The 23,588-nt window shown below is 35.5% G+C and overlaps 1 pseudogene; it reads left to right on the top strand.

Moving 5' to 3' along the window:
- The first annotated feature begins 810 nt into the window (after positions 1-810).
- LOC113335071 lies at positions 811-910 on the top strand (annotated as a pseudogene).
- Positions 911-23,588: the final 22,678 nt, after the last annotated feature.

Here is a 23,588-nt window from a genome sequence, read left to right on the forward strand (position 1 = left end):
GGGTTCTAACACATTCAATTGATTCGATGGTTTTGCACCTAATTCATGAACTCCTCTAGGGTTGGGTTGTGTTTGACTAGGAAACTTACCTTTTTCTCTCAAAGAATCACTTATCAGACCAACCTGGGTTTTTAACTCGGAAATAGCCTGACTATTTTCTTGTCCTATCCTGTTACTAGCTTGTAGACTCTGTTCTACGGATAACTGGAATTTTGCAGTTTGCTGAGTTAACAAGGCGAGAGATTCCTCTAAACTTAGGATTTTCTTATCTGACTGATTCTGAAACTGAGCTAGTCCTGAAGGATTCTTAGTATAGAAAACCTGGGGGAGCATTAGAATTACTAAACTGACCTTGACTTTGGCCCTTAGACCACGAAAGGTTCGGATGGTTTCTCCAACCAGGATTATAGGTTTCTGAATATGGGTCAATCTTTTGACGGTTATCAAATCTAGTGTTATTATAAAGAGCATTGGCCTGCTCTTCAATATTCTGGCCTTCCCAAAAAGGCTCCACTCTACCACTAGTCTGGCCCACTTCTAAGGCTTCTAACCTTTTTGCTATAGCAGCAATTTTGGCATCTGATTCATAGCCTCCTTCTACCCTATTAACGTTTCCTCTACTTAAAAGAATTGTTTTCTGGGGTGCCCTACTATTTTCCCATTGCTGGGTTTTTTCGGCGATTTCATTAAAAATTCCATCGCCGCATCAACAGTTTGGTTTTCAAATCCACCAGTGCATGAGACTCAACCATGGTCGTTGTGGAATAATCTAAACCCTCATAAAGGATCTGAACTAGCCTAACCTTTTCTAAACCATGATGAGGACACTGGGATAATAAATCATTGAACCTTTCCAAATACCTATATAAAGATTCTCCCTCTTGTTGTGAAAATGTGCATATTTGCGTCCTAATAGACGATGTTTTGTGCCTAGGGAAAAACTTATTGAAAAAGGCAGATGTAAGTTGTTCATATGTCTCAATTGACTCGGAGTCCAAACTATACAGCCACGACTTGGCCTTATCTTTCAGGGAAAATGGGAATAACCTAAGTTTCAAAGCATCATCATCTAAGCCTCTAATTCTTAGAGTACTACAAATTTCCTCAAAATCCCTAACATGGTAATAAGGGTTTTCATTTTCTTTCCCTAAAAAGATTGGGAGCATCTGTAAGGTCCCAGGTTTCAGTTCATAGGGTGCCTCCGTTTCAGCTAACTTAATACACGAAGGAGGTAGTCCTAGTTGGATTCAACAAAGCTTTCAAAGTTGCCATTTCTGGCGCTATCGGAGCAACATGGATTCTCTCCTCAGTCAAAGAACGTTCAAAAACAGACTCTTCAAAAGCCGGACTTTCTAGATTAAGGTAATCGAGACGCTTCGAACTACTAGGTTTCTCTTTAACAAATCTACCTAGTGCGTCTCTTTTACGTTCAGGCATACAATAGAATTTTCTAAATTGGAAGGGTAAGCAAACACAGATCAAGGCCGACTCAACCAAATCAAACCTATTGATTTCTAGCAAACAAAAAGCATGATGGCTCCACTTAGATTGTTTCTAGACCAGCTTCTAATCCTTCGAACGGGAATTCGTTACAATTTAAGCAAACCCCTCTGGAATCAATCCGAGTTAACGTAAGTTGAATAGAGGCGAGGGAAGCTCGGTGGAGCTTTGATACCCAAGGCCTCACCGGTATTACAAGGCGGCGCAGTCACGCATTCAACTTACAGAAACCGTCAAGAACTTCGAAGTATGCTTAAAAGAGTAACCAATATTTTTCGAATGACTTTCCTGTTAAGCTCGTTACCCTATCGGTCTCGTTCTAGTCAAAATTTTAGGCTTAGGTTCGCGTAGGTTACGTGTTCCTAAAGCGGGCAAGAAGAGAACGGTGATGAAATCCGAACCCTTATCTTGTATGGCCAGGCCTTGCCCTTTACTAGAAAAATAAATGTGTATTCAGTCCTCAACATATATGCATACGAAGGAGTCCAGTAACTCGCTGACAGGGGATTCGCGAGTGTTTAGAATCTTACCTCCCGTTCCAGACGGGGGATGAATCGGTTGTAGTCGACTCGGGCCACTGACTCCGATGTCTAGTGTACGAACCCAAGGTGCAGAGACAATATCGTAATTGTCCTCCTTCTCTGCAAACAGTTTATATTTAAAGTACCCTTCCGTAGGGTAATAAAAAAATAATGTCCCAAAGTCCAAAAAAAAAATAAAGAAAAATTACAAAAATAATAAACCCTAATACAGTTTTTTTTTAAATAAAATAAACAAACCCTAAACTAAAATTGTCTAAAAAAAATTGTTTCTTTTCTGTTCTTTTTGCTTTAATCTTTAGCTCCAAGTCTTTATGAAATCACCAAACTCCTTGGCTCAATTTTCTTTATGATCCAGAACCTGTAGACACAAGATAAATACCCAAAAACATAAAAAAAGACAAAATAAAAAAAAAAAATAATAAAAAAAAAAATCTAAAACCCTAAAAACAAGTCGCGCGGCGCCAAAAATTGATGTGATTTGTAGATAGTGGTAAAAGTGGTTCGATTCTCAGACTTGTGAAGGATATTAATTAGACTTAAATCCTAATATTAAAATAGAAAACTCACTAAAAATTATAGCAAACTCAATCAAAGATGATATCAATACTAAAAGAAACACTGAGGCTAAGATTCCACTATTTTCCAAGTTCAAAGTGATTAAACCAATACTTATATTTATGCAATTTTCTTGTTTAATTTGATTCTAAAATATTGCAACAAGTAGATTTTCAAAAGTAATAATTGTAAATACCAAGTATGAAGCATCAAAAGTCTTAAAACTGAGCATACTCCATCAAAATAGATCACAATCACTCAAATAAAAATCATATTCAATAATATTTCAAGGAAAATAATCATATAATTATTGCAAATAAAAAGATAAAGTAGAATATACCACTTTTTGTTGGAAAAATAGCTTCCTCTATCGCCTCAGCAATGGGGCTTAGGTCCTCATATTAATCATGATCTCAAAATATGTGTTTGTTGCTCAAAAGATGATTAAAAGAGTGAAAAGTAATAACACGGACTGTTTGCAACAGTGTATTGGTGTTGAAAAATAGTTGTTACAATGGAACTGTTACAAAAAAAACTGTTGCTTTGTCACTGATTTAAGACTGCGCCGAAATAAGACTGCCCTGAACAGCTTAATGTCTTCAGCTTTTAAACAGCGACACTTTTCTGCGACTGTATACCGAGGGTCAATGTTCTTCAGCTGTTCTTCTTCTTCAACAGCAGCAGCAGCAAAAACAGAGTTTGGTAAAGCTCTGATTTCTTCTTCTCTGGCTCTTCTTAGGTTCCCAAACTCTTGACACCCCTTCTATATGACCCAAGACATCTATTTATATCAAAAATACCGATTAAATCTCTCCCAAATCTTCCAAAATCTCTTTCCTTCTCTTCACGGCCAAGTTGCGATAATTTCTTGTTTTAGGATTTCTACGCGTTTCTGAGCTTTCCTTTTTATTCTAAACTCTTCCTTAGATAGATACAAATCTTTGGGAAGGTTTACATCGTTTTAATCACTCTAAAATTCCCTAAAACAGGTCGCACACGTGACTTTCCATATTTTCTTGTTGTGAGAAAAATCCGTCGTTTGAGCCCATTCTAATCGATTTAAACACCCATATCAGATTCCTAGACCCATAAGGAGTCTATCCTATGAAAATCAGAGGTTTAATCGACCTCAAACTCCTCCAAATCACGATCACCAAAACTGTTTTTTAACTGCACTATTTTCCCGCCAATTTTCTGGTTTTTGAATGTTGAAGATGGTTGCCCCTTATCCAGAGTAGGGGTGCGATTAGCAGATGCCTGGAAATGGGATGCCCCTTAGTAATTAGGTTACCCCTTATCCAAAGTGAGAGTCTGAATAGCAAATGTCCTCCGGGTGCTTTCCGACAACTTTTCGAGCCAATTTTTTCCAAAAATGTTTATTAGCCAAAAATACCTACAAATAAATAAAACACCATAATAAGTACAAAAATGATCCCTAACAATATATAGAATCGAGACAAATCGGATACAAAAATGTGTCTATCACCCGGGCCAGTGATACTTTTCCCTATTTATATTATTTTTCATCATGTGAGGAAATATGGATAAACTAAGAGTTTTGCTTGAACGAGGAAGTTTTCCCAAATGAAGGAGTTTTCATGAGTTTAGGAAAAATAATAAAATAAGATAAAATAAAAGGAAGAGGCGTGGGACCGGCCGGCCGGTGGGCCTGGTCCCCTAGGCGCCTCTTTATTATTTTTATTTTTCTTTCCTAGTTTGCAAAAGTTTCCTCTTTCATCCATATTTTGAATTCCCGTTCGTGCATTATTGTTAAGTACACTCGTACCATTTTCTCGGGGCTTACTCAGTGGTGTTCCAGATGCCCGTACATTGAATATTTATTACTAACCCATGGAATTTTGCTGGGAAAAACCATGAATTTAAGTAACAAAATATTATAATGAACGTAGAATGTTTTCTAGGAATTAAAGTATTTATGCTCCATAAACCCTTTTCTGACAGAAGTATGCTGCATTTCATTAGAGACTTGAAGATTTCTAAAATATTCTCACATAGTTTGTTGTAGGTTGTTTCAGTGCAAATCCTCCATGTCGTGTTAATTATCATATTTGTTTATCATTTGAAACATTATTAGTTGCCAATACCAATTTTTTAACTACCGATTGTGAAATAGCATTTAGGTATTCTTCTAATCACTAGGACATCCCATAACCACATCTGTGAGTTGGGAATAAAAAAATCGCCCCTGATTCTTTCAGGATCGCCCCTAAAATGCAAGGAAATATAACTTATAGCAACAACACTACTGCTCTAGCGAGAGGTTTTATAACGATGACATGGAATCGTGGATCCTTTATGAACTATTCTATGTTATCTTCAGGCTCAGATCCTTTGTACCAAAAAGACCATGTACCCTCTGTACCTGCTAATAATGTCTCAACACATGCCTTACCAATTTAAGAATAACCAACTCTACCTGTTATATTTGTGTTGGCCGGTATAAATTAGGAAAGAAAATATTACAAATTAAAAAGGAGAAAATAAAAGAGATTCTGCTCGTCTACTGTATGCGATGCCTATTTTTGTTTTTAACTATTCAAAGAGCTTGAAATTTGGGGGATTTTGTGTTTCCCCCCGAAATAAATGGCTATTTTACATTTTCCCCTTTTTTAACTACTAATTGGTGAAACCCCCTTTAATGTGGATGTGTCGTAAATGGTAGTTAAATCCTGCACGTGTAGTTCACGTGTGTACTATAATTAAATAATGTAGTGGAAAATCCAAAATTAGTTACACGTGTTTGAAGATTAACGATTTGATCTTGCGGTTGCAAACAACTGAAATGGATAAACGGAGAGATATTGGATCTATATCTTCTTCGTCATCTTCTTCGTCTTCTCCAATATTTCTCTGCAACTGATTCTCTAGAGAAAACAAAAAAACACAAATGAATCTCCCTCAATTTCTCCTCCTTGTCATCGTTTAATTCCTAAATCAGACGAACAAAACCAAGATGAAAAATACCCAAAACTAAGCCCTTAATTTGATTTGAGAGATGAGATTCAATCCAACATCACCGCCCATAACAGCAGCAACTATGAAATTTATGTGTCCATGGATTTTGATATATTTTATTTGATTTTCTCAGGGGATCAATGATAAGTGCATAATTCATATGATTCTAGTGTTCATTCCATACTTGCTTTATCTATTATTCTTGCATATTTTCGTATTATTACTTTGATTTTCTCTTATTTGTCTCTATTAGGTGAATCATCCAAAAAAGGAGCTACAAATTGCTGAAAAGAGCTAACGAGATAAGTATTCCAAGTATCCAAGTGTCAAAGTTCAAGAGAAGTGGAAGAAGTGTGACGAAACGGAGCAAAACGCTCAAAATCAAGAGAAGGGCAAAAAAACCGATCTTAATTAATTCAAATTAATGATTTCTCATCACCATCTTGAATAGAATTTAAATATAAAAAGAATGCAAAAAGAATGAGGCCATTCCAAATTCGGATGAAGAAGTTGTGGCCAAAACGAGTTTTTATTGAATATCAAAGACACTAGGATACGGGTACGGGTACGCATACCCTAGTTCCGAAATTTTTTGCTGGAATTTGAGGTACGCGTACGGTTACGCATACTTAGCAAGTAGGAAAACGTGTATAAACTCCTTGGAAGGCCTAAGGGCACGTTTGGAGTCGTTATTTCGTAATTTTCGGTCGGGTTCTTGAACCGAACTAAATACGTGAAGGCCAAGCAATGTAAACCTATAAAAAGGTATTAGTTTATGTAATCTTAGATCGGAAATCTCATATCACAAGTTTTACATCAAAACCTAGGGTTTACCCCTTTAGGGGGAAACCACCGTTATTCATCTTCTTTGTAGTATGAGTACCTAAATCCTTTATTGATTAAGGATGAATTCAATGTTCCAAGAGTGAAGCTTTATTAATATTACAATTCTATTTGAAGTTTTAATTATCATCATTTGTTTTCATTATATCTAGGGTTTATCATTGATTTTTAGATGGTTTGGGTGCACAACTAGATCAGTCTATTAATCATTCTATTGCTAGTAGAGAGTTGAGCGATCCGTAATTGTCGTGCATCTCCTACACAAGTAGAAAACATGAGACCTTGCAGAGGGATTCTGTAAAGCAATCGTGTGTGGAAACAACACCAGTAAGTGAACCGAGCGTACTGAGTTTAACTGCTGGGATCAAACCTAAATTCACAAACCCTAAAGCGTTCGGTCGAGTTACACCTTGTAAGCGTACCTCAAGGCGGCTCAGTTGAATAGAATCTGGTGGCTAAGCGTACATGTTATCCGTTGATACAAGGAGTTTTGAGGATTTCTAAGAGTACCTGTTGTTCTACGGTTGGTGATGAATGGTTCCAACGGAAGATAGATAAGTATTATAATCCAGTAATCGCTTGGTAACGGTGAAGGATTCCTTAATCATCCCTTTTCTTTATTATTGTATTTATATTATTCTTACAACCAAAAACTCCCTTTGTTGTTTACTTTATTTTGCTAATACAAATAACCTATCAATTACACAGCTCTCTGTGGGAACGATCTCTTACTACCGCTATATTACCAGTTAATTAGTGAGAAATATATTTATTAATTTGTTGCATTAACGACACGCATCAAATTTTGGCGCCGCTGCCGGGGAGCATTAGCTAATTGATTTGTTATTTGTTTAGCTTGTTTTTATTTTTTTATATTTTGATTTTGATTTTCTTTTTCTTGTGAGTCGTCATGTTTCCTTACGGAAATAACATGTACGAAGCACATGATCAGACATATAATTGTGGTAATCAATATGGTTTTTAATCTCAATCTTATGACAACTACCGACTATCCCATGGGTATAATCGAAACCAATCTTTTGGATGTGATCAATATCCCAGGGAACCTTATGGATATTCTCATACATGTCAACAACCTTATGACGGGCATGTAAGTGAACAATCATAAGGATGGGAGGATAGTTATGCTTCTAATCCTATTTCTTCAAGTGTTGCAGAACAAATGTGTACCATGATGGAAGATATTCGCATACAAATGGAAAAATATTATGATGGATTAGAGCAACGTCAACAAAGTGTTGATAAATCACTCCAAGAACTTCAAGAGGGCATTAAAAACTTAAGAAGAGACGTGAATCAAATCAATGAAGAAATGGAAAAAGATGAGAATCCCTTGGAGAATCGTTGTAATAATGATGAAGTTATTCCAGCTCCGGATCGTAATTATGATTATTCTCCTATTCAAAAGGAGGATCCTTGGTATGACCGAACCATTGTTATGAACGGTGTGACATACTCAAATGCATATCAACGTTATAATGAGTATCCGGATTACAATGTTTTTACACTACACCAAATTCAAGGATTAGTAACTATATTTTGCAACAGCTTAGCCACTGTTGCGAAATTTCAGTTGCAAAAAATTCGCAACAGGTGATAACAGTTGCAAAACTGGTAACTGTATGTTTTTCTTGCTATTCGCAACATAATTGATTTGTACGCATGCGACTTGTGTGTGTGGCTACCCACACTTTCAAGCTGACTCGTTTTCAGCTCATTCAGATGCTCGTAATCAGCTTCACAGCTGACTCAGTCCTTATCTTTATCGAGAATCACCTCTCATTCTCTTATCTTATCTTCTCCAAGACAAACTCTACCTCTTATTCTCTTCTCTTCCTCTCTCGTTCTCTTCTTTAATTCTTTTCTTGCTCTTTCGAAAAATAAAATCATTCGATCAATGTTTTCAAATCATTCAAATGAAAACTTAGGTTCTTCATTTACGTTTCCTGCATCTTTGGCTATCTATAAAATTGAAAACCAAAACCTAACCCTGGATTTACTTAAAACATATCTGATGTTTCTGATGAACAGGTAGATCTGGCTTGGATAATAATATTTTCTATCGTTGTTTCAGATTTTGGGTTGTCGCTGCTGATATTTATGAAAGGGGGTAATCTTATTGATGTATGGTATCTCTAGAACTTCGATCGATGATCTGCAATCACTTGTGGTGGTTAGTATTATGTGATTTTTTTGAGTTATAACTTGTGATTTGTGAACCTATAAGAAATTGATAATGTTATTGGTGTTGATAATTTCTTTGCAGGGAGGAAAGAAAATTTTCTGCATCATTGTAATCCTAATTTGAAATGATTAGACACGTTTTGTAAAACAGGGAAATTAGGTTTATATCAATTTAAGGTTTTTATATAATTTGATGATTAAGCATCAAATTCGGATAATTTAGAGTTCTTGAATGAATGAAATTATTGGGTTTTGTATCTAATTCGAGATTGCAGGGGTTTAGAATAATAATTGGAGCTATAAAAAGGATGAGACTAAGGCAACAGAAAGACACAATCGATTGCACCCCTTGCCTGCTTGAGAAAGTCTCCACAGATGCATGAGATGCGCCATCTTTTCCATCACCTAAATCAGTATACTATCCACTATTCGCCACCATCAGCTTGTTCTCACACATCCCCATCTTCAGAACCATCTATCCCAGACAGTTCAGGTCCACCACTACTTCAATTATGGGTTTACAACCGTGTTCCTTGGTTTATGTTCCTTGATAACAACTCTTGCTAGTGTTGTTTTGTAGGGTGCAAGTAGGAGAAAACTGATGGTGCACTGTGTGAGGAGATGGTATGAGCTTGTGTATGGACTGTCGGTATGGACGCGAGTAGGTGATATAAGAGGTAGCTGGTGATGGTGGTAAAGGTCGGCGAGAGAAGTTTTTCTGTTAGTAGAGTTCAGGTCGTGTATCTGGTAATAGAAAGTGATACTAGGTGGCATTGGACGTACAAATGTTGTAGGAAGGAAATTCAGGGTAGTTTAAATGTCTTATTTGATAGCATTATAACCAAAGGTAAAGTTTCTTGCTGACGCTGTTTTATAATTAACCTACATCTTGTAAACCTTGAACACTCATGATATAGTTTAACATATGAAACTCATATTATTTCAGCATGTTCCTAAATTTGGAAACCTGTTAAACACAAATGTGACTTTTTGTGGTGCTCCATTGCTTTTATTCTTCTAAATGATTGTTAAGTTGTAGGATAGCTCAGGTTCTTGATTCCACTTCTGAATTGCAGCTAGGTTCAGGACATAGGAAATTGAGGAAATAAATAGGTATTGCAGATGGATTGTCCATTTACTTGTGATTTGTTTTGTTCAGTTTTTATGTATGCTGACATGTTGCTCTCAGTAGTTTGAGTAATACAATCTCCCAATTTCAAGCTATAGTTGATTTTAACCATGCTGCGAAAACATTAAGGAAATATAAGCAGTCTTGATGAGGAGATAGAGTTAGAACAACCACTGTCAGAAAGGATCATACTTCATCTGGTTTAAGGTAGCAATATGTTTCTTCTGTTGCTTCATATTCGTTACCGATAGTAATTTCTGGTATAACGCTCTAACTCATACAGGAAAAAAAAAAAGAGTATATGCTGTGAAAGGTTGTGAAACAAGTCATTGTGCATCATTCTCGAGTATAGCTGCACTTTCTGAATATGTAACCGGGCTTTGTGCTTGGCATTAGTTAGGGTTGTTAACACTGTATACATTCTTGTGTTAACTCTTTTATTGTATCTTGAGATCTAGCATTCTGTGACTTGTTTTTGTGTAGGCTGCAGAATAAGGGTTTGTGGATTGATATTATCAAGTTGGAGACAATAAGTTTTCTTTTTATCAACTGGCGCAGAGGTCGAATGTTTTTATGTAGAAAATTTTATAAGTACGACATTTGATACATCCTATTATAACTTCAAGTATAGAACTTGAGTATGATATTTGATTTTGCTGGTGACTACTTGTTAGTGATAATGGTAAAACTTCTGCTTGCAATTCCGATGAGAAGTCATGGAAAAGAGAAACAGAATTGTTAGTGAATGTTGTTGGTCATGGTGAAGACAACAGGATCTGAGGTGCCTTGCCTCATCGTTTTGGCTAAGGATGATCTTGATCCTTTTGTACTGTCCATACAAAATTCAACCAGGGTGCAATTTTTATCTCTTGCTCTCTTTAAACTCTGTTTTCCATTGAAATATACTAACTACTTCTGCACTTTTTTGGCTCTTGTAGATATGCGTTAGTGAGATATGGCCATCCTGTCTATACCAAAATCATGTGTTGATTAACCATTTTGTTGATGTTAAGGGATTTGTCCCAAGATCCGGTAAGTTCAGTTCAAACAATGTTGTTTTCACATACTAGCATTCAATTGGTTTCTGAGCCATGATTGTTCAGTTGGATGAGTAATATATCCTGATCATCCCTTTTGTGCACTTATTACAGGTTTCTGTTATTCAACCAGTTTCCAGGTATGGACTTTCCATACTTTATATCTCTTCCCAATTTTATCTACGGGAGGTCATGAATGCTATTGATTGGGTGGGGATTGTTCTAGCAGGTGTTGGAATTAGAGGTAATGTAAGTCATAACTATGTAAGTTTTTCCCGTATTAAATTTGCATTGAGAACTAGTATCGACATACATAACGGTAATATGATTCACTTGTTATCTAGGAGTGAATCATTGAGTTTATTGCAGTTTAGGCTTTATGCATTTTTCATGAAGGCATAGTTTTGTATTTTTCAGGTGTAGGTGTTGGAGGAGATGGGCAAAAGGCTTCAAGCATAAATGCTTTAACTGATGATTACCATGATCTCCTCGACAAAGTTCAAGGTTCTTCATTTTATTGTATCTGAAAAGAGAATAGTATACTTGTCATTTTTTTTGATACTACACATAAAACTTGTATGTCCTTAGAACTTTTGTGATGTGTGTCTTACTTTCTGTGTATATGGAGTTAATCATTGAATGTTATGGTGAATTAAATTGAAAGAATAATATTTTATTGATACTTTTAGTGGATTAAGAACCTGATTTTGCCTTAATTTGGCTGGTTTTGATAGTCAGGGAAGCTTGGTTTTGTTACAGGGAACTGTAATGTTGACCTGGTTTTGACCGGTCAAAACCACTATTTTTTTTATGTTGCCAAATTTCGCAACTGTAGTAACCTGTTGCGAGATTTCAAAACTCCTTATCGCAATTGTTGCAAAATGTTGCGAAAGTTTGCAACGGCAATTTGACCTTTGGGAAAAATTGCAACACCGTCTTTCGTAACAGAGAGGAACTGTTGCGACTCCACTTTGCAACTGTCACATACCGTTGCTAATCACTAAATTTGGTGTAGTGTTAGGCCGGTTGATTTGCAAGAAATAAACCCAATTATTCCCTCGACGGATATTCATACAGAATACCCCAAAATCTATGTTGAAGAAGAGTTCATGAGAGCGGAATTTGATTCAGATGACGAGAGTGTTTAAGAGATGGAGATTGAGAATGAAACCAGATTGATTGAAGTCGTGGAAGACCCAATTAAGCTAGATAATAATAGTTTGATAGAGGACCACAATATACTTGAGGTAAATAATTCACTGGAGATAATTAATGAGGATCCGAAACAAGGTTTGTATAATCCTTTGCATAATTCTATATCTATTGATCCTTTCCATCCAATTGAAGTAGCTTCTCAAAGAGTTGTTAACCCAACTTTTAAGAAAATACCTCACTTAGGATTGGAGTTATGTGCTTCTAAAGTTTTAACAGATTATTTTGCTTCTAAGTATCCACCACTTGATGTGTTTGATTCGAGTATTGTGAAGGTTCACCAAGCTGAGGAACCTTTTGAAGTTCCCGAATTCTATGTTCTCTATCCACTTTCGAGTGTAGAAAGGACTAAGCGTGGGGGAAACTTCAATAAAGTGATAGCTTAAATATTTATTTCTTGTGATAATGTTTTTGTGAAGCTGTTATTTGAACTGCAGATTGTTATTTGGAAGGATTGACAAATTTTCAGATTATTGGTGTACGGACGATAACAATAACGTCGGGCTGAAAACGGTAAACCAAGCGCTACGAGGGAGGCAACCCATAGGTTTTGTATCTTTATCCCTTTTGTTTTTAATTTTCTTAGTTTTTCATATCATATCTTGCATTCCCATCTTAGATTTTACAAAGTCTTATACCCAATGAAAGTTTTGACGAATTCTCGTCAGAAAAATTCTGACTGCGCACTTGTTACGAAAACAGCTCTCGAGACTTCATACGGAGTCTGATTTGAGTGGTTGACCCCAAATTTTAAATAGGAAAGACATACCTTTATTTTCCAAAAATAAAATCTTAATTTGGAGTCTGTTAAGTTGGACCGATATGCCTGGACATTTGAGTTTCGGAACTTTTTTAGATTGCACGTCAGTCAGTATGGAGGCCATAAAGGTCAGAACATTTATCGAAACATTGTTCCCTTTTGACAGTTGTAGAAACGATGTAGGCGAACAACTTTCTTTTAGGATGTTTTTCCTAGTTCCCTACCCATTTGTACGGTTTTAGAGTTTTTCAAGGATGTTATGTCAGAAATCAGAATTTTCGGTTTTGAACATTGAGGACAATGTTGAGTTTAAGTGTGGGGGAGTAGTTAAGCATGTTTGGCTTGCATATACACATAAAAAGATAACAATAATAATACTCTTTGATTTCTTGCATACTTGAGACTTCATTTTTTTTTTGGAGTTAATTATGAGTTATTTAGGATGACACACTAAACCTTTTAAGGTTGAAACAGTTCTTACGGCTATAGATTGAGTTCCACTATATCGTTCTACAATCCTTAATAATATATACGTTCATAACTTAATGTGAAACCAAGCTATGGTAGTCGTTTGAAAGATTCATCCTCGCTATTAATCATTATTGAATCACTTTCTTTTTATTTTTTGCAGTTTTATGTTTCTCTAAAGTGATTTAGCGGGATACTGATAATGCCGTGGATGTTGTAGCAAGGTAATCATTGGTTGATTATTTGAAAGCCCCATAGACAATTGTCTTACACTTATAAAAGAGTGAGACGAATAAAATATATATAGATAAGGCTCCTCTTCATTTATCGACAACTAATAAATGATAGGTCCTGAATTTCGGACAAATATAATTCGACGAAAAAAAAACCATATCATCATTATATAGCAAGTCAAAAATGACTATTGATGAGGTTCTTGACACTTGGATATCAGTATGTGTGAAACGTTGTCCATGTCTCCGTCGCCTAAGCAATCGTGAAATGCAGGATCCAAGGAAACTATCATGTACTTTCTGAAAAGAAACATGTGCTTAGAGTATCTAATCATGTGGTCGAGTTAAATGTGTGCTTCTCTCAACTATTACGCTATAAGTAAAAATCCTTTGACGACATTCATACAAGTATTGTGGGTAATATCTTTCACTTTAGTCAACATTTGCATTCTTCACTTTTCTATCCGTTCTCTTATCTATCCATGTGATTTCAGTATGCGAGTGTTATGACAAACGTTGCGACAAGTACAATTACTATCTTAGTAGAGTTTTGCAATCAGGTTTGCTAATGTGTGATGATTGGAATGTATGTGGGATGTTTGTAGCTAGAGAACTTATGCAAGCTAATTATTTAGCTTTTTTTTTGTGTCTATCCTTAGTGGTTCTTCCAAGGTGAGAAATTGGAGTAGGTTTTGTGGGTATACCTCTTGTAAGCCCTCACGAGACTATAACTCGTCCACTAGGGACACCTAGGGGTTTAAAGGCCTGTTATTCATGCTAAGAGTAACCGTATCCTCACGACATGGAGTTGTTGTACTTAGGATTAATTTTATTTAGTTTGCTCGAGGACTAGAAAAAGCTAAGTGTGGGGGAATTTGATAAGTGCATAATTCATATGATTCTAGAGTCCTTTCCATACTTGCTTTAGCTATTATTCTTGCATATTTTTGCATTATTACTTTGGTTTGCTCTTATTTGTCTCTATTAGGTTAATCATCCAAAAAGGAGCTACAAAGTGCTGAAAAGAGCTAACGGGAGAAGTATTCCAAGTGCCCAAGTCCAAGAGAAGTGGAAGAAGTGTGACGAAACGGAGCAAAACGCTCAAAATCAAGAGAAGGGCCAAAGACCGATCTTAATTCATTCAAATTAAGTATTTCTTATCGCCATCTTGAATATAATTGAAAGATAAAAAGAATGCAAAAATAATGAGGTCATTCCGAGTTTGGATGAAGAAGTTGTGTCCAAAACAAGTTTTTATTGAATACCGAAGACACCCGTACGCGTACCCTAGTTCCGAAAATTTCTGCTGGAATTTGAGGTACGCATACCAAGCAAGTAGGGAAACGTGTATAAACTCCTTGGAAGGCCTAAGGGCACGTTTGGAGTCGTTATTTCATAATTTTGGGTCGGGTTCTTGAACCAAACTAAATACGTGAAGGCCAAGCAATGTAAACCTATAAAAAGGTATTAGGTTATGTAATCTTAGATCGGAAATCTCATATCACAAGTTTTACATCAAAACCTAGGGTTTACCCCTTTAGGGGGAAACCACCATTATTCATCTTCTTTGTAATATGAGTATCTAAATCTTTTATTGATTAAGGATGAATTCAATGTTCCAAGAGTGAAGCTTTATTAATAATACAAGTCTATTTAAAGTTTTAATCCTCATCATTTGTTTTCATTATATCTAGGGTTTATGATTGATTCTTAGATTGGTTTGGGTGTGCAACTAGATCATTCTAGCGATCCGTAATTGTCGTGCATCTCCTACACAAGTAGAAAACATGATACCTTGCAGAGGGATTCTGTAAAGCAATTGTGTGTGGAAAAAACACCAGTAAGTGAACCGAGCGTACTGAGTTTAACTGCTGGGATCAAACCTAAATTCACAAACCCTAAAGCGTTCGGTCGAGTTACACCCTGTAACCGTACCTCAAGGAGGCTCAGTTGAATAGAATTTGGTGACTAAGCGTACATGTTATCGGTGGTCCAAGGAGTTTTGTGGATAGCTAAGCGTACCTATTATTCTACGGTTGTTGATGAATGGTTCCAACGGAAGATAGATAAGTATTATAATCCAGTAATCGCTTGGTAACGGCGGAGGATTCCTTAATCATCCCTTTTCTTTATTATTGTCTTTATATTATTCTTACAACCAAAAAACCCCTTTGTTGTTTACTTTATTTTGCTAATACAAATAACCTATCAATTACACAGTTGTCCGTGGGAACGATCTCTTACTACCGCTATATTACCAGTTAATTAGTGGGAAATATATTTATTAATTTTTTGCATTAACGACACGCATCAATCAACTATAAAATTGATATGGGAAACAACAACAAAATTGATTTGCTTTCTAATTTACTAATTGATGATGAGTTTATTGATGAGATGGTGCATATGATGAATTATCACATGATATATAAGCTCTTGAATTAAAATTTTCACCATGGTTACTTAACTACAACAACCTTTTGAACTCTCCATTAATGGCGTCACTATAACCCAGCAGGAAAACCTTCTTTGGACGTGCTTTGATTTGGATAGATATTTGGTAATTGCTTGAAGGGTGTTTGAGTATTGTGGAAAAAAAATTGACGGAAAAGGGCAAAGTTTATTAAAAAAGGAGTTCAAGTCACTAAAATAGTGACAATGAACTAAAAAGGATCAGTGAATCACTGCATCCTAGTTACAGATAAGAGTAGATAGCGTAAAGCCATCAAAAATATCTGAATTCATAGCCCAAGTATACAACAAGCATTTAACTGCTATAATCAACTGATCGACAGTTCTAGAATGATGCTTGTAGAGTCGATTGTTACGATCCTTCCAAATAGTCCACCATATCGCGAAGGGCAGTAAACTTCAAATTTCTTCAGTATGTTGGCATTTTTCTTAGCTCCCCACTCCCATAAGTTTGTCTTCACATCACCAGCTACATCACAAACAATACCAAAACTACTAAGGAAATAAGACCAAATGCTAGTAATTGATGAACAACGAAAGAACAAGTGATCATTTGACTCTGCACATTGGTTGTAAAATAAACAATTAGCGTCTTGAACCAAACCAGTTCTGAACAGGATATCCAGGGTTGGTGCACCTTTGTAACACAATGTCCACACATGGAAAGATACCTTCAGAGGTAATTTTAAGTTCCATAGTTATTTATTTTGAAATCCCAAAAAAAACTCCATCTTCCATAGCTATATAAGTATTAGCCACTGTAAAAGAATCTCCATATCTCCACCTTCTTACATCCTTATCAACATTCATAGGAGGTTCACCAATAACCTGCAATAGATTTTCCACCTCCAAAATCTCTTGATCCTTCATATTTCTATAGAACTGGAAATCCCAAGCTCCATTAGAAGACACTAAATCTTTCACCATCATGTGTTTAGTTCTTGAAATTTTAAACAAATTAGGAAATAAGGTTTTAAGATTGGATTCACTTACCCAGACATCTTCCCATAAATGGATGCAGTTACCACTTCTCACAGTAAGTACAAAGTCTCTGGACTTTAGAATTCCAAGCCAAAGACTGTGACAAACTGCTCTATTTGCTGATTTAGAAACAATGCTTCAATATCACCTCCAAACTTTTGATTGATAATCTTCCTCTAGAGAGCTTGCTAATCTGAACCATACCTCCAAATCCACTTAGCATGTAAAGCCTTTGTAACAATTTGTAATTTCTTTATGCCTACTCCTCCCCTGCATTTAGGAAGATTGATTTTAGCCCATGATACCCAACTTTTCTTCTTCACGGAATTGCTTGAACCCCATAAGAATCTTCTCATTATTCTCTCCAGCTCCTTTTACACTGAAATAGGAATTTGAAACATTGATAAATAGTACACTGGTAAACTAGCAATAACACTTTGTATCATTATTAATCTTTGGCCTTTAGATAAATACACCTTCTTCCAAGCTGCAAGTTTTTGTTGAACTCTAAGAATGATATCAGACCAAACCAGTTTGCTTTTAAACTTACTTCCAATTGGAATACCAAGATAATTAATTAGTGATTGAGAACTTGAACACCCAAAAGACTCAGCACGGATATCACCATTATGCAGCTGACCAAGACCTACAATAGTGCTTTTCCTATAGTTCACTTTCAGCCCTGAAATCATCTCAAAAGTAGTTAGAACATGCTTCAAATTTTGAATTTGCACTTCATCATCCTTAAGAAACACCACCAGGTCATCTGCAAATTGCAAATGACTGATTATGGTTCCATGTTGAGAAACTTTAAAACCAGTAATTAGATCATCAGAAGCAGCTTTTTTAAGCATGAAAGAAAGAACTTTAACTACTAATATGAAAAGAAAATGAGAAATTGGATCTCCCTGTCTTATGCCTTTATCACTTCTGAATAAATCAGTTGCTTCTCCCTTCAACAAAACTGCAAATCTTGGAGAAGAAACACACCATTTTATCCAGCTCCTTCACTTCATACCAAAACCAAATCTTCCCAGAGTGATGTCAATGCAGTTCCAATTCAGATTATCAAAAGCTTTATCAAAGTCCACCTTACAAATCAATCCAGTTTCTTGCAGTCTCAGTTTAGAATCAATAAGCTCATAAGATATTAAGATTCCATCCCGAATTTGTCTTCCATGCACAAAAGCCCGCTGCACTTCAGAAATTATAGAAAGAAAAACAAGTTTCATTCTTTCAGCCAACATTTTGGAAATTATCTTATACACACTGCTTTTTAAACTTATAGGCCTAAATTTATGCAATGAAACAGCTCCAATACACTTTGGAATCAGAGTGATATTGGTGCAATTAATCCTCCAATCAAGCTTGCTTGAAACTTCAAACTCCTTAACTACCTGCATCAAATCATGTTTAATGTTGTCCCAAGCACATTTATAAAACTCCATAGTGAAACCATCTGGGCCGGGACTTTTATTGGTGCCAAAATGATCCACTATTTTCTTCACTTCCTCTTCTGAGAATGGAGTTTCTAAATGCATATTATCTGTAGCAGAAATCTGAGGCAACACCAGATTATGAAAACCAGGTCTAACTTTATGGTTTTCTTTGAATAAAGAAGAATAGAAAGACCTAGTCTTATCAGCAATTTACTTCTTCTCAAAACGCGGATCTCCATCAATTTTAAGGCAATTTATGTTATTGAGTTTATATTTGAAATTTGTTATCTGGTGCAAATAAGCTGAATTCTTCTCACCATCTTTAGCCCGTTTCTCTTTGGCTCTTTGAGCAGCTCTTCTAGCAACATTTAAGGATAGAGAAGCATGTTGTAATTTAGCTTGTTCTCTTTCTATAACTTCAGCATCATATAAAGCAGCCACTTCCTCCAAATTATCCAGAACATCTATTACAAGATCTAAATTATGATTTTGAGATTGTAAGTTACCATAAGTATTCTTTTGCCAATTCTTCATAAAAAAATTTAGACCTTGCAGCTTTTTTGCAAAAATAAAATTTGGAGTTCCAGTAAAAGTTAAATTATCCCACCAAACTCTTAAATTATTAAGAAAATCAGGATGTTGAAGAATAAAATTATCCAACCTGAAAGGAGATTTCAATTTATCTCCAAAATTGCAATGAAGCATAATTGGAGCATGATCTGATATAGGTCTTCTTAATCTGACTTGCATATGAGAGATGCAGTGATTTAAGAAATCAGGACAAAGAAGAAATCTATCTAACCTGATTAATAAAGGAGGATGCTGAGAATTGGTCCAAGTAAACCTCCCACCATCCATAGGGAGATCAATCAAAGAAAATCTTTGAACAAAAGTTTGAAAGAATTTCTATTTGCATCTCCACCACCTGGTAAATTTCTTTCATTTGTACTTAATATAACATTGAAGTCACCTCCAAGGAGCCAAGGATCATCAAACAAAAGTCTAATATCCCTCAATTCTTGCCATAATTGGCTGTAATAACCAGAAACAGAATCCCCATAGACTGAAGTAAAAATCCATGTAAAATCATCAAGCACACTCCTAAACTTAATGGAGACTGAGAAATCTCCAATTAAATGATCTTCCATCACCAAAACACCTTGCTTCCACATGACAATAATGCCGCCAGAAGCACCTTCAGAAGCAAGAAAAATGTAATTACACCTGATACTGCCCCATAGAGATCTAATTAATCTATCATCAACTAATTCAGTTTTGATTTCTTGGATAGTACAAATAGTAGGATTGTGCTTAGCAATAGCTGATTTGATTGCAATAATTTTTGGATCTTGACCCAAACCCTTGATATTCCAACTTAAGATTTTGTGATCCGTTAAGAAACAATTGAGACCCTAGAAGCAATTGGGTTAAAGCCCTCATCCAAGTCCAAATTTTCCATATTCTCTTCACAGTTGAGAGCTCTAATCTTACCATCTTCCTCATCCTTCCTTGTTTCTTCAATAAAATCCTCTGGATTGTCGAAATGTCCCAAACCATCATCATCTTCAACCAGCGGAATTTCCAAATCCACCAACTCCTTGGATGTTCTTTCAACAAGTTCTCCACAAATCACACGCGCCTTAGGATGGTTTATGGATATACCCAAATAATTATTAAAATTCATCTGCTTTTCAATCTCATTCAATTCATGAACGTTTGAGTTTGTAATAACATTCTCAGGGTCACTCTGCAAATTTGAACTTTGAAGCACAGGGATAGATGAATCTAGTATATCCAACAGTTGAGTATAATCTGAATCTTCTGATTGATCTTGTAATTGCTGTAAACATTGACCAATATAATTTGTAGAATTCAAATTTGAAATTAGAGGAATGACAATCAACGGTTCAGAAGAATTCGGATCATGGGCCGGAGTTCCACCCTTATTCGATGTAGAGCCGATATCCAGGTCAAAACCCATACCACTAGATACCACTCTCTCCATAGGGCCCATATCTTGATCTGAATTCTCCCTCGGTTCATGGGTAGGATTTCCACCCTTAAATAGTGTAGAGCCGATACCTTTGTTAGGTAAAACTCTCCCCATCTGGCCCATATACCGACCCGAATCCGTCTTTTTTCTCCTCACTGTTACCCATGGGATAGCAATCTCATTCTCAAACTCGTTAGAATTGTCTTCAACAATCGATTTGCCTTTGCCAACATGTTTATCCCCTAGCTGGAGTTTAGTCACCTTCCTCCAAACTTTATTAAGCTTTTTTAGCGCCATATTTAACGTAGAAGAACAATTTGAATTTGAAAAATTATGTGACTGATTTTTAGGCTGAGAACTCGGACATACATATTTTGAATGATTCTCAGCCTGAGAATCCGCCTCTAGAGTAGACTTCAGAAAACCATCTTGATCATGATTTTGATCACCGATTTGAAAAATGGCTGATCTAATCTTGGGTTTATGATTAAGAAGATAAAACTGCAGATCATGAATCCATTCAATACTAAGCCAGAAATTTCGAAACAAAACTGCCGCTGGAATCTCACCCAACTGAGCTTTTACCTTGATTAAGCATCTGTTAAGTTTTAAGAAATTTTCAGATGAGCTATGTAGAGAAATAAATTTACCCCAAGGAGCACATAAAGTGTTAAAAGAAACAGAATTCCAAAGATGTAATGGTAATCCTCTAATTTCTAACCAATATTCATTATCTGATAGTAATCCTTTACCAATACAGACGTCTTCAACCTTCCAATGCCTTATTGATATTTTTGATTTCCCAAGAGTGGAAAAATTTTCCTCCTTAAAAGCATCATACGAGAGCTCATATTCCGCATAAAGGAAGCCTAGCTTTCCATGGATGTTCCGAATAACCAATTTATTTTTCCATTTTAGTTTTTATGCAATGCCAACTCAATTTTATTCGATCCAGCATGTGAAGAATGAATTTCAACAGCTAGAGCGAAATGATAAAACTCCATCTCATCAGACTAGTGTGAAGAAATCTTTGGAAATTTTTTATCCGTAATAGTTAAATCTTACAGAGGTACTTCAGAAGATTTATTGCTAGAAATCAAAGTAGGATTTAACAAATCCAAAAAATTTCTCTAAATATGACCATTCCTACCATATGGAATACAGATGAAATTTCTTGGAGATGATGAGGGAGAGATATCATCTATTCTAAAAAACTTCCAAAAGAATTCTCAAACCATTGTACCTGTATTACTGTCTTATTAAATCTTTTCGACCATAGTTTACCAACTCCAAATTCTCCATCTAACGCCATCATCAGAATTTCCGAAAACCATGGCAACGCTAATCTTGGAAAAACCACATTGTTGGAAACATTTTTGAACTTCTCTGTACATCTCAAACCAGAGAAGGTCCAAAAAAAATAATAAAGGATTCAGAAGACTAAAGGGGGGATTTGAACAACCTTCATAAAAAACACCTAAAAGCGACGAAGAACTCTACTACCCGATAAATCTTGGCCCCAAGGGGAAGGATTCTAGATCCGTCCTTGGACGACGAAGAAGTTCAGAATAACACACTTCTAAACTGAATCAATCTCAAGAGATTTAAACGAAGAGAAGGCTGAGTTCTTGGATGAAATCGCCCTTAGAAACTCCATTGGAGTAACTCCACAAAAGTCGGAAAGGAAAGAGAAAATGTTTTCATGAGGAAAGATAGATTGCCATCTTTTTTTATTGTAGTATTGTGAAAAATTGAGAGTGATTTTTAAGGTTTCAATAATGCAGAATTCGGTGATGGAGTAAAACTATAGGAGTGAGTTACGTGGCGGTGGTGTGTTCATTTTTTTGTTTTTTTTTTCTTTTTAATATGAAAGTTAGGCTCAGAAGGCGCCACGTATAGGGTAACTATTTCTACTTGCATTAGAGGCAACTATTTTTATTTATACTATTTCACATGGGTGCACTGTACGTATTGGATTTAACTAGCCAGTTACGGCACATCCATATTAAAGGGGATTTCACCTATTAGCAATTAAAAAAAGGAATAATGCAAAATGACTATTTATTTTGGGTGGGAAATTAAAGTCCCCTTGAAAGTTTCATGATCAATATGTGGCAAATAATAAATCAAATTTCTTAAACAATTTTACATTTTAATTCTTGAGAAAAGCTAATTGATCAAAAACGTTACATCTAACAATTTAAATCAAGAAACCAGATGGAAAATTAAACTTGAATTGAAAATGAAATTCTTATACGGGTTTTTTTTTAATTGAAACTTAGGATTGCTTCAAATTATTGTTCACTGAAAAAACTGACTAATCTTATTGAAATTAAATTCGTCAAGTCCTATCACTAAAAAATTAAACGGAAAACCCTCATCGTATATAATAAAATATTTTAGTGTGAGGATTTCATTTTTATTTTTGACGGCGAAAAAAAATCAATAAATCAACCAACAAACAATTTTTTTTTAAGGTCATGTATTATATAAGAAGCACATAAGGAAGATTGGGAGGAGACCTCACATTGAGAATTTCGTTTCCATGCAAGTGTGAGAATTTCGTTTTTATGAAAGTTGTTGATAAAAATAAATAACGCGCGCGTTACAGCCCCAAAACTGTCAACATCCGTGTATGAAAACTCCAACAAAACAAAAGATGAAAAAGAACCCCAAATTCCTGAACTGTCTAAGATACCCTTTCATCTCTCAACACAGAAATGAACAACAAATTACCCCCACTGTATTTGTTTGACTCCAATGTTTGTCTCCTTCCAATTCACTTTCCTAATCTCTCAAAAATAACAAATAAACATCAGATCTGCGATTCTCCGAAATCATTTTCATTTTTGGTTCTCTGTTCTTCTTCTGGAACCTCATTTTTTTTCTTCTCATCTACATGGTTATAAACTCAAAATCATAAATTGAAATATGTTACGACCTAAAATAAAAAAAGGAGAAACAAAAATCACAAAAAGCAAGTTATAAATGGTGAGGAAAAATGGTCAATAAGAGAGAGAAAAAGATGAACAACTCCAGAAAACGATTAAAAATCCTCTAAAAGGTAAATCAAATCCTTTTTCTCATGTTCTTCGCAATTATTTAGCGTTTGAAACAACATTCAACATCGTTTTCTATGTTCGGATTGAAGTGATAATTTTGATTTCACCAACTATTTTGTTGATTATTTTGGTTAGATAAATTGTATTGTGTTGGTCTTATTCAAATTGAACAATCTTTGTT

Source organism: Papaver somniferum, unplaced genomic scaffold, assembly GCF_003573695.1.
Source record: "Papaver somniferum cultivar HN1 unplaced genomic scaffold, ASM357369v1 unplaced-scaffold_137, whole genome shotgun sequence".
In the NCBI taxonomy this organism is placed as follows: Eukaryota; Viridiplantae; Streptophyta; class Magnoliopsida; order Ranunculales; family Papaveraceae; genus Papaver; species Papaver somniferum.